This window comes from Rhinoderma darwinii, chromosome 2, assembly GCF_050947455.1.
Source record: "Rhinoderma darwinii isolate aRhiDar2 chromosome 2, aRhiDar2.hap1, whole genome shotgun sequence".
In the NCBI taxonomy this organism is placed as follows: Eukaryota; Metazoa; Chordata; class Amphibia; order Anura; family Rhinodermatidae; genus Rhinoderma; species Rhinoderma darwinii.
The window spans coordinates 78,139,334-78,152,448 of NC_134688.1; the positions used below are offsets into that span (position 1 = coordinate 78,139,334).

General features: G+C 43.6%; 2 long non-coding RNA genes across 2 annotated transcripts in view; both read left to right on the forward strand.

Annotated features, from left to right (window-relative positions):
• Positions 1 to 3,789: 3,789 nt before the first annotated feature.
• Positions 3,790 to 13,115, forward strand: part of LOC142740652 (uncharacterized) — a 40,609-nt gene continuing 31,283 nt past the window's right edge. Inside the window, exon 1 of the long non-coding RNA XR_012880841.1 lies at positions 3,790 to 3,865. This is a non-coding gene — a long non-coding RNA (uncharacterized LOC142740652). The remainder of the gene's footprint in view (positions 3,866 to 13,115) is intronic.
• On the forward strand, positions 11,935 to 12,948 carry LOC142740650 (uncharacterized). The gene is made up of 3 exons (XR_012880838.1): positions 11,935 to 12,502; positions 12,579 to 12,684; positions 12,777 to 12,948. It is a non-coding gene; the product is annotated as an uncharacterized LOC142740650 (long non-coding RNA).

The following is a 13,115-nucleotide window of genomic DNA, read 5'->3' on the forward strand; positions in this document are numbered from 1 at the left end:
ACCCGAAAACCAATCCAGCAAAATCTGGACTCCAACAAACATATAGCGCTCCTTTCCTTCTGAGCCCTCCCATGGGCCCAAACGGCAGTTTATCACCACAAATGGGGTATTGCTGCACTCAGGAGAAATTGGGCAACAAAATTGAGTATTTTGTTCCCTGTGAAAATAAGAAATTTTTATAAAAAATTACATCTTATTGGAAAAAATGACATTTTTTTCATTTCACAGCCCAATTCAAATACGTGCTGTGAAAAAACTGTGCGGTCAAAATGGTAACAACAACCATAAATGAATTCCTTGAGGGGTGTAGTTTCCAAAATGGGGTCACTATTGGGGGATTCCTACTGTTTTGGCACCTCAACACCTCTTCAAACCTGGCATGCTACCTAAAATATATTCTATTTAAAAAGAGGCCTCAAAATGCACTAGGTGCTTCTTTGCTTCTAGGGCTTGTGTTTTAGTCCACGAGCGCAGTAGGGCCACATGTGTGACATTTCTAAAAACTGAAGAATCTGGACAATACATATTTAGTAGTGTTTCTCTGGTAAAACCTTCTGTGTTACAGAAAAAATAATGAATAAAATTGAAATTCAGCAAGAAAAATGAAATTTGCAAATTTCACCTCCACTTTGCTTTAATTCCTGTGAAATGCCTGAAGGGTTAAAAAAAACTTTCTAAATGCTGTTTTGAATACTTTGAGGGGTCTAGTTTTTAAAATGGGGTGTTTTATCCGGGTTTCTAATACATAGGCCCCACAAAGCCACTTCAGACCTCAAGAGGTACCTTAAAAAAAAGGCTTTTGAAATTTTCTTAAAAATATGAGAAATTGCTGTTTATGTTCTAAGCCTTGTAACGTCCAAGAAAAATAAAATAATGTTCAAAAAACGATGCCAATCTAAAGTAGACATATGGAAAATGTGAACTAGTAACTATTTTGGGTGGTATAACCGTCTGTTTTACAAGCAGATGCATTTCAATTCTGAAAAATGCAATTTTTTCACAATTTTCTCTACATTTTGCAATTTTTCACCAATAAACACTGAATATATCGACCAAATTTTACCACGAACATGAAGCCCAATGTGTCACGAGAAAACAATCTCAGAATCGCTTGGGTAGGTTTAGGCTGGGTTCACACGACCTATTTTCAGACGTAAATGAGGCGTATTATGCCTTGTTTTACGTCTGAAAATACGGCTCCAATACGTCGGCAAACATCTGCACATTCATTTGAATGAGTTTGCCGACGTACTGTGCAGACAACCTGTAATTTACGCGTCGTCGTTTGACAGCTGTCAAAAGACGACGCGTAAAATTACAGCCTCGTCAAAAGAAGTGCAGGACACTTCTTGGGACGTTTTTGGAGCCGTTTTCTCATAGACTCTATTGAAAACAGCTCCAAAAACTTCCGAAAAAACGTCACGAAAACGGCGCGAAAAATGCAGCGAAAAACGTGAGTTGCTCAAAAAACTTCTGAAAATCAGGTGCTGTTTTCCCTTGAAAACAGCTCCGTATTTTCAGACGTTTTTGGCTCAGCGTGTGAACATACCCTTAAGCATTCCGACGTTATTACCACATAAAGTGAAATATGTCAGATTTGAAAAATGGGCTCTGAGCCTTAAGGCCAAAACTAGGCTGCGTCCTTAAGGGGTTAAAAGAAAGGTGTTATAATTATTTTTTTTCTATTTGATATGTTTTCTTTTATGGGCATAATTTTTCTAATTATTTTAATATGTTTCCGAAGGTAGCTATTTATTCATAAGTTTGTACGTCTGTGGGGGCAGCCAACTTTATTTTTATTTTTCATACTGCTCATTTTTGTTTTGCAGGTTCCGCTGGACCATTTGGAATACGTCGTAGATTCGTTGGACTACTTCGCTGATTTAAGTTTTATTTCTTTTTTTTTAATAAAATGGTTAAATTGGATTGTGGGGAAGAGTTGTCATTTCAATAAAATAAATTTCTTTATGTCTCTGTTTTTTAATACTTCATTACCACCTTAGTAATGGCTGCTGTCTGATTGAGAGCGTCCATTACTAAGAAGGGGCTTAGTGTTAGCCAGTAATAAGGCTAGCACTAACCCCTATTATTACCCCGGTACCCACCACCACCAGGAGTACCGGGAAGAGCTGGGTACGATCCAGCACCCGACCGTCTGAAGAGAAGGGCGGGTACTGGGGTGGCCACAGGCTGGTAATATCAGGCTGGGAATGGCCAAAAACCATGGCTCTTCCCACCCTGGTAATGCTAGGCTGCTGCTTTATTGTATCTGGCTGGTTATGAAAAATGGAGGGGATCTCACGTAATTTTTTTTCTATTATTTTTTTTTTTTTAAAAGACCCCACGTTCCCGCTATTTTTCATAACCAGCCAGATACAATAAAGCAGCTGCAGCCTAGCATACCAGCGTGGGAAGGGCCACGTTTTTTATCCCTTCCCAGCCTGGTAAAACCAGCCTGTGGCCACCCTGCTGCCTTATCGTCGCTTCAGATGGTCGGGTACTGGATCGTACTCCCCTCGCGGCAGTGAGAACCGGGGTATTAATAGGGGTTAGTGATAGCCTTTTTACTGGCTAACACTAAACCCCTTCTTAGTAATGGACTCTCTCAATCAGACAGCAGCCATTACTAAGGCCATAATAAAGTATAAAAAAAAACAGACATAAGAAAAACTTTTTTATTGAAATCTAAACTCCTCCATGCAACCCTCTTTCACCATTTTTTTTTTTTAAAAGTAGACCATCTAAGTAGTCCAATGCTCCAGCGGAACCTACCAAAAAAAAGCAATATAAAAATTTAAAAAACTTAAATTTGCCACAATAGAAACTAGAGGTCAAGGAAAAATAATTCCCCTTCATGTAACTGCTTCCTGTCAACTGAAAAGTCATCCGCCAGAGGGAAAAATGTTTCCCCATGGTGCAGTACAAGAAAGTCTAATTCCCAGGTCAGGCTTTCTAGTACTCCGCCATCAAGAAACATTTTTCCTCCTGACGGATGATTTTTCCATTGACAGGTAGCAGAGTTCTTCCGCAGCGGTGTTAGGGGGGCAAACTCGCCAATTGCCCAGTGCCCCCAGAATGGGCTGCTACTCTTGGGCCAGTGCTGTGTGCTTGCCCCGCAGACTAAAATTTGCCACTTAACCCCTGGCCATTGGCTCCCTGCTCCGCCGTTTGCTCTTGTAGGCCACTGCCTGGTTTAGACCTGAGGCCTACAAGAGATCGGGAGCATGCTGATGACATCAACTGCCCGGCACGATGACATCACTGCATCATGCCATCCACGCCGGGCCACGGAACTCAGTTAAAATTCATAAGTCTATTAGGTAATAAAAAGGGGGCATAAATAAGTGGCATACAAAAGGGGGCATCCTTATTGTGGCTGCATAAAGCAGGCATTTGAGTGTGGCAGAAAAACTAGCATTAGTACTGAATGGGGGCATAAAAGGCGGCATTACTACTGAGTGGAGACATTATTTCTGTGGGGACATAAAGGGGTATTAGTACTGAGTGGGAATTCTATTACTAGGTGAGGGCCCTAAAAGTGGCTCAATCACTGAGTGAGTTATAAAGGGGACACTAACACTGCGTAGGGGAACAAAAGTAGCACTTACTGTGTGGGGCCTTTGGGGGAACAAAAGGGTGTGTGTACTATTACTGTGTGGGGCACCTAGTATAGTATGTATAGGGAGTTTGTGTAGAGGTAGGGAATAGTTAGGCAGTGCGCTAGAAAAGCAAGGAGTCAAAGATATCTGTGTCATATTCTGCAGGGCTTAGGAAATCATGTCCGGGAGAAGTTGTCATTGCGGTCTTGGCTGGATAAAGAAGAAAAGGTGAAAGTGAGCGACTTCAATCTGAGAAGACGTCACCTGTGAGTCACTCGATATAACTATACTGTAATCACTTATATGGTCTGCAGATATCTTGTGTATAACTGGCATCTACCTCTATAAGGTCACTGTATGGTGGTAATATTGGGTCTATATATAGTGTGTTTTATTCACTAATAGTATGTTGTAGTAATATGTGATCATGGTTTGGTAGTTTTCTTCAGTAACCGTATGGAGTTATTATTCAGTAACAGTATGGAGGTATTATTCATTAATAGTATAAAGGTATTATTCAGTAACAGTATGGAGGTATTATTCAGTAACAGTATAAAGATATTATTCACTAACAGTATGGAGGTATTATTCAGTAACAGTATGGAGGTATTATTCAGTAACAGTATGGGGGTATTATTCAGTAACAGTATGGGGGTATTATTCAGTAAGAGTATGGGGGTATTATTCAGTAACAGTATGGGGGTATTATTCAGTAACAGTATGGAGGTATTATTCAGTAACAGTATGGAGGTATTATTCAGTAACAGTATGGGGGTATTATTCAGTAACAGTTTGGAGGTATTATTCAGTAACAGTATGGGGGTATTATTCAGTAACAGTATAAAGGTATTATTCAGTAACAGTATAAAGGTATTATTCAGTAACAGTATGGAGGTATTATTCAGTTTCAGTTTCAGTATGGAGGTATTATTCAGTAACAGTATGGAGGTATTATTCAGTAACAGTATGGAGGTATTATTCAGTATCTGTATGGGGGTATTATTCAGTAAGAGTATGGAGGTATTATTCAGTAACAGTTTGGCGGTATTATTTGTAATGTTGGTCTTACAATCTAAGTACATTACTGTGGTGGGGGCTGTGGGAAAGTGTGAGTGCGGCAGCAGAGGATCAGGCTAAGAGACAGTCTACAGATTGGCATGTGATGCACTTTGACATGTAGATGAGACTTAAGTGTAGGGTGTGGGCAGATAACTTATGCACAGCCCAGGGCCTAAGATCATATTAACCCACCACTGGCATCGAGCCAGCACAGGCAGACCACTACAATACAGCAGGTAGAGCAAAGAAACCAGCCCAGGCTGGCCGCTTCAAAACAGGCCTTGAAGTTTCACCTGGCAAGAAGATGTGTTAAACCATTTTCAGTGATAATGCTGCATTGTTGATCTATGATACTAAAGTAATACAGTAAGAAGAATTCTTTAAATCTTTTCTATACTTCAAACAGCACTTTAACAAAAAACAACAAATGTTTTCCTATTTAAAAAATGTACAGTGAAGGAAATAAGTATTTGATCCCTTGCTGATTTTGTAAGTTTGCCCACTGTCAAAGACATGAACAGTCTAGAATTTTTAGGCTAGGTTAATTTTACCAGTGAGAGATAGATTATATATTAAAAAAAAAAGAAAATCACATAGTCAAAATTATATATATTTATTTGCATTGTGCACAGAGAAATAAGTATTTGATCCCTTTGGTAAACAAGACTTAATACTTGGTGGCAAAACCCTTGTTGGCAAGCACAGCAGTCAGATGTTTTTTGTAGTTGATGATGAGGTTTGCACACATGTTAGATGGAATTTTGGCCCACTCCTCTTTGCAGATCATCTGTAAATCATTAAGATTTCGAGGCTGTCGCTTGGCAACTCGGATCTTCAGCTCCCTCCATAAGTTTTCGATGGGATTAAGGTCTGGAGACTGGCTAGGCCACTCCATGACCTTAATGTGCTTCTTTTTGAGCCACTTCTTTGTTGCCTTGGCTGTATGTTTCGGGTCATTGTCGTGCTGGAAGACCCAGCCAAGAGCCATTTTATTTCCTGGTGGAGGGAAGGAGGTTGTCACTCAGGATTTGACGGTACATGGCTCCATCCATTCTACCATTGATGCGGTGAAGTAGTCCTGTGCCCTTAGCAGAGAAACACCCCCAAAACATAATGTTTCCACCTCCATGCTTGACAGTGGGGATGATGTTCTTTGGGTCATAGGCAGCATTTCTCTTCCTCCAATCACGGCGAGTTGAGTTAATGCCAAAGAGCTCAATTTTAGTCTCTTCTAACCACAACACCTTCTTCCAATCACTCTCAGAATCATCCAGATGTTCATTTGCAAACTTCAGACGGGCCTGTACATGTGCCTTCTTGAGCAGGGGGACCTTGCGGGCGCTGCAGGATTTTAATCCATTACGGCGTAATGTGTTACCAATGGTTTTCTTTGTGACTGTGGTCCCAGCTGCCTTGAGATCATTAACAAGTTCCCCCCGTGTAGTTTTCGGCTGAACTCTCACCTTCCTCAGGATCAAGGATACCCCACGAGGTGAGATTTTGCATGGAGCCCCAGATCGATGTCGATTGACAGTCATTTTGTATGTCTTCCATTTTCTTATAATTGCACCAACAGTTGTCTCCTTCTCACCCAGCGTCTTACTTATGGTTTTGTAGCCCATTCCAGCCTTGTACAGGTCTATGATCTTGTCCCTGACATCTTTAGAAAGCTCTTTGGTCTTGCCCATGTTGTAGAGGTTAGAGTCAGACTGATTAATTGAGTCTGTGGACAGGAGTCTTTTATACAGGTGACCATTTAAGACAGCTGTCTTTAATGCAGGCACCAAGTTGATTTGGAGCGTCTAACTGGTCTGGAGGAGGCTGAACTCTTAATGGTTGGTAGGGGATCAAATACTTATTTCTCTGTGCACAATGCAAATTAATATATATAATTTTGACTATGTGATTTTCTTTCTTTTTTTTAATATAATCTATCTCTCACTGGTAAAATTAACCTAGACTAAAAATTCTAGACTGTTCATGTCTTTGACAGTGGGCAAAGTTACAAAATCAGCAAGGGATCAAATACTTATTTCCTTCACTGTATATATTGCGTGTTTGTTGTATAAAGCTAGTAATGATAGTGAACTCAGATAGATTGGGGGGGGGCGTCTTTTTATAGTTCGCCTCAGGCAGCAGAGAGGCTAGGTTCACCCCTGGTAACATATATATATATATATATATGTATATATATATATATATATATATATATATATATATATAATACAGGATCCACCATTTATAATAGACTGACCCTTTCTGTTCTGTAGAGATCATTTCTCAGCAGTCATCTCGTCATCGTCACAGATAGGATTACACTGACAGGTAACATGTATATATAGATAACACAGGATCCACCATCCATAATAGACTGATCCTTCCTCTTCTGTAGAGATCACTTCCCAGCATACATCTCATTATCATCACAGGCAGGCTTACACTGACATGTAACATGTATATGTATATATATATATATATATATATATATATATATATATATATATATATATATATTGCAGGATCCACCATTTTTAATAGACTGATCCTTCGTGTTTTGTGGAGATCACTTCTCAGCAATCACCTCATTATCATCACAGGCAGGATTAAGGTCTTATTACACGGCCCTGACAAGGACGTGTAGACGACTGCCGATCACTGAGACAGCTCGTTGATTGGCGCTCGTTTGCTCCTGTCACAAGGAGCTATGTATGTGAACGAGCACTCGTTACTCCGATCACTCGTCCCCATACATTATTATCATGTCGGCAGCACGGCTCAGGGAGATGTGCTGCCAACAACGATAATATTTTGGTTTTCTAAAACGATACGATTATCTGCTGATCGCTCCCCAGTTTACACAGGGCAATTATCGGTAACGAGCGTTCTATGAATGACTGTTTGCCTGATAATTGGCACATGTAAAAGGCCCTTTACACTGACAGGTATCACCTATATATAGATAACACAGGATCCACCATTGACAATAGGTGATGGACACAGCTCCCCTCCCTGCACAATGACCTCTGCACAGGTCACAGAGCACACCTAGAAAACTGCCCTGTAGAAGTCAATGGCTCAGCTCCAGACTACGGTTTCCTACGACCCATGTGGCTGCTGTAATCCATATCTCTTAATGCAGTTAAGCCCTTATTGACACGACAGGGTTTCCCGGCCGGGTGACGGCCGTTCATAAATCGGCCGTCACCCGGCTGCATTAGGAACAATAGACCCCTAATGGGGCTATTCACACGACCGATTTTTTCGAAGGCCCGGGAAACCTGGGACATTCCCTATTTTCAGCCGTTTACCCGGCCGCCTGGCTCCCATAGAAGTCTATGGGGCCGGGTAATACACGGCCATCACCGGAATGTGTCCCGAGTGATGGCCATGTATTCCGTCGCTCGCGCTCTCTCTCCTCCTCCTCCTCCTCCTCCTCACAGTGCAGAGCACATGTGAGGAGGAGGAGTTTCTTTTTACGCTCCCTGTAGAAGCCGGAATCTCCAATCCCCAGCCGGGGATTGGGGATTACGCTACAGGAGAAGTGAGTGACTACACTGTCCATATATGGACACAGCGACGTCACTCACTTCTGAAGCGGAATCCCCGACACCTTGGCCGGGGATGCCGCTACAGGAGAAGAGAGTGACTACGCTGTCCATATATGGACACAGCGACGTCACTCACTTCTGAAGCGGAATCCCCGACCCCGTGGCCGGGGATTCCGCTACAGGAGAAGTGAGTGACTGCGCTGTCCATATATGGACACAGCGACGTCACTCACTTCAGAAGCGGAATCCCCGACCCTGTGGCCGGGCATTCCTCTCCAGGAGAAGTCAGTGACTAAACTGTCCATATATGGACATTGATGTCAGTGACTTCTGCTGGAAGGGGGGGGGGTGCAACCTACAGGGGGCTGTATGACATTACCTACAGGGGGCTGTGTGACATTACCTACAGGGGACTGGGTAACATTACCTACAGGGGGCAGGGTGGCATTACCTACAGGGGGCAGGGTGGCATTACCTACAGGGGGCAGGGTGGCATTGCCAACAGGGAGCTGGGTGGCATGACCTACAAGGGGCAGGGTGGCATCACCTGCAGGGGGCTGCGTGGCATCACCTGCAGGGGGCTGGGTGGCATTACCTGCAGGAGGCTGGGTGGCATTACCTGCAGGGGGCTGGGTGGCATTACCTGCAGGGAGCTGGGTGGCATTATCTACAGACGGCTGTGTGTGGCAACAAATTTAAATGAAATTCATCCGATTTTAAAACGGACAGGGAATAAAACGGGTCAAAAGCGGCCGTTAAAAACGGCAACATGGCCCGGAACGGAATCGGAACGGATGCAAAACGGATGCAAACCGGCCGGGAAAGACGGACGATTTTATCGGCCGACACTCGGACCCTGTCGTGTGAATGAGGCGTAACAGCTCAGACAAAATGGCTGCCTCCATAACCCCTTCACGACTGCCATACGGCTATATACGTTCTAACTGCCGATGGTCAGTGCAGTTAGCACGTATATAGACGTTTGCAGCGTGCATCAGGGTTTAATGAGTGCAGAAGGTGCTTCTTTAAAAGTGCCGACACGTCTTTGACTTAGTTTCATAAAACAATCGTGTTTTTTTTAATGAAACTAAACTTACAAGTGCAGTCTGCAATTTTCTCTCTCTCCCGTATGTGTCTACACCTCCCCCCTCCGTTGGCTTATGCCCAGAGATAACAGAGCCAGTGTGCTTGTTATCTCGGCAGATAATGTACTGGAAGTCTTGTTTTAACTCTTTAGTCTTCTCTTTCCTGGAGAGTGAAGAAGGCTAACTGTTAAAAAGAATGTGTCGCAAATTATTTTTTTTTCTTCCATATGGTGGAAAGTATTAAAAATTAAATAATAATTTGACATGTTTTCCTATGTTGGCCACCAGGGGGAGCACTTCCCAGAATTACAGCAAGGTGAATAAGGCAAAGCAACCTGACTCACAGCTGCTGTAAATGTGGGAGGGAATCTCACCCCCCCCCCCTCCTACAAGCCAGGAAAAGGTGTCTTCAAATTGCTAAGCAGACGTTTTGGGTATGAATGTTTTCCGGCAGCCATTTTGGGTGTGATTCTGCAGCTGGCAGAAGCTATAGAACACCAAAAGGCTAAGGGTATGTTCACACGCTTACTAAACAAAGGGAAACCAGCTCCTGATTTTCAGCCATTTTTTAATCAAACTCGCATTTTTGGCGGCGTTTTTTACGGCCGTTTTTGGAGCTGTTTTTCTATAAAGTCAATGAAAAACGGCTCCAAAAACGGCCCAAGAAGTGACGTGCACTTAATTTTGGCGGGCGTCTTTTTACGTGCCGGTTTTGGAAAACGACCACGTAAAAAACACCTTCTCAGAACAGAACGGAGCAGATGCTTGTAGGCGTTCTGCTTCTGATTTTTCAGCTGAAAACATTGTGTGTGAAGATACCCTTAGAATGATGAAAGTGAAGGGAAAGACTTTTCAGTTGACCGGTTCACACGCCGTGTATTTGACACATTTTTTTTTTGCACATTTTACATGCCAGAAACCACATAAAAAAACGCTTGATTACACTTGATTTTGCGTGTTTGGGGGGATTTGTGTGTGTGTGGGGGGGGGGTGCTCGCCGCTGATTCTTCAAAACAGCTGATAAGCGGCTATGAAGTATCAGCGGCGCCTGTGCACACTCCGCTCTGCTACACACGCGCACACACACACACACACACACACACACAGCACTGCAGACACGGGAAAAGTCTTAAAGGGGTCGTCCAGGAGAACGTGGCGCCGCACCTGTCCTCAGGTCGTGTGTGGTATTACAGCTCTGTCCTATTCACTTTAATGGAGGTGAACTGCAATACCAGACACAACCTGAGGACAGGTGCTGCGCTGTGTCTCCAATCCGGACACCCCTTCTGTCCTGAGATGACCGACAGAGGAGGCGGGTGTCAGAGCCACCCACCACCATCACTGCAGACAGAACCACACAACTACGGCATGAGGGCAGGGCTTGTCCTGAGTGCACTGTCTCTTGTTATGGACAGATTTATAGTCACATGAACCCCGTCTGCATCAGAACCGATAACCTAGGTCCAATCACATGACAGAGGGGGATCACCAAAAACCCTGTGCACCCTCAGCCTGTCCATCCAGCCCTTTCCTGGTTATATCTGCTTCTGGGAAAGCTGGGTGACCACCATTACCCCTCCTACTGGAGTGTTTGGGGATGTGACTAATGAACCTCTCACACTCCAGTAGGAGGGGTAATGGTGGCCACCCAGCTTTCCCAGACCCATGATCGGTAAATCTCTCTAGTTGTGCTGAGCGTGTTTGGGGATGTGACTAATGAACCTCTCAGTCTCAGCACAACTAGAGAGATTTACCATTCAGGGGTCTGTGAAAGCTGGGTGACCACACTAACAGTGGGCATATTGTTTATCACCCAGCTTTCCCAGGACACTTACATCATGTGTCCTTTATACAGAGTCTCCTGCACGACTACAGGAGGGACCGTCAGGTGGGGGGGTTTATATTGGTTTTCCTACAAAGGCCATTTATGACATATCCACAGGTGTAATATCTGTAGAACGGGGCCCTCTAAGCCCCATTCTATCTTACCCGGCTCCGCGGTCTTCCGGCCACTTCACTTTCTAGTTACATGTTCGAGTTATGCAAACAGCGTAACTCTCTGAGCTACGCAGTTTCCGCAACTCCCATAGAACTGAATAGTAGTTACGGAAGCAGTGTAGCATGCTACGCTGCTTCTGTAACTGACATTCACTACTATGGGAGTTCCGGAAATAGCGTAGTTCAGCGAGTTACGCTGTTTCCGTAACTCATCCATGTATTGCAGTGTATTGTACCAGAGCTCTAATGATCGCTGGTTCAAGTCCCCTAGGGGAACTAATAAAATGTGTGTAAAAAAAAAAAAAAGTTAAATACATTTTCAGGTGTGTAAAAAAAAAAAAAAAAAGTTAAAAAAAAACATTTCCCATTTTTCCCCAAGCACAATGTAAAAATAAAAAAATAATACCAAAATTGGTATCGCTTCATCCGTAAATGTCCAGAACTATTACAATATAGCATTATTTGACTCACACAGTGAACGGTGTAATTTTTTTTTATTTAAAACCCCCTACTGTCTGTATTCTTCTACCATATTACGTTATATATGGCCGCTCTGTTGTAACGGTTCACTGGGATACGCTTCTTGTGATGTCATCTAGAATGTGGGCAGATTCTATTTCTCTGAGCGTGACGTCCTCTAGAGAATCTGAGCGTGATGTCATGTGAAGGGCGGGGCCTGTGATCTGCATGTGTTCCGTTTGCACATAATGGCCATCATGTTGTGACATCAGAAAGTCTATAAATTGGGGTCACACATTGACCGCGGTGTCAGTTTCTCTTGCTGGCTCTCATCATGGACGTGTCTCATGTGAAGAGGAGGATGGTGATGTTTCCAATGATGAGTACTATAGAGAAGATGGAGGTTGGCGGACGCCAGTTTCCGGAGGACGTGGAGATGGAGGAGGATCACAAGAGGATGGAAGTTGGCGGACGCCAGTTTCCGAGAGACGTGGAGATGGAGGAAGTGAAGGATAATAATGACAAAATGGAGGTTGGCGGACGCCAATTTCCAGCTCCTGATGTGGAGATGGACGACCTTTCGGGGGCTACAGTTAACATCAGGGCCTCCAACCCCCGAAAGAGAAAGTGGCCATTTTAGTAACATCTGCCGCTTGGGGCCCATTTACCATCAGGGCCCCCAACCCCCGCGAGAGATAGCGGCCATCTTATTTCAATCTGCCGCTCGGGGGCCCATTTACCATCTTTAGGTGAGGTAAGTGCCGTCCACTGATGATTCTCTGACCTCACGACTCTTCTACAGCCGCTTGAATTTCTGATTTTATTTGCAGTTGTCACCCCAACATCGTGGTCTTTACCACCTAAACCATCTGAAATTCCCATGCAGACTCCTCCAGTGCTGAGAAGCAGTGATGAGCAGAGCAGACGCGAGATCCGGTAAGTCTGACGTCTTCCGCTCGTCTTCATCTTCTCCTTGTGGTGAAGGTTTTGTGAATTTTTTTGCTTATTTGTATTTTTTCCTTTTCTAGGATCCGACTTTGAAAAAATATGAAAAACGTTTTCGGTTTCTTCTAATCCAGGACCGAGTTGTGTAAGGGTGGACTGGCGGCCATATCCACGGGTGAAGAAGGACCCTCCCTCTCTTCATCTCACCGATCATCGCATGTTAACGGGCCGGAGCCACAGAAAACCGCACAGAAATTCTACCAGATTCTATAATAAACATATTATTTTTTTTTACCATTTCTAGTGTATTCATTTCTAGATTGGGGAATTTATACAGGGAACATGTGTTCTATGGAGATCCGAAGGTTATAGGTGTAATACTCTGCAGAATATATCACTATGTATCTGTCAGGAGGTGGAGA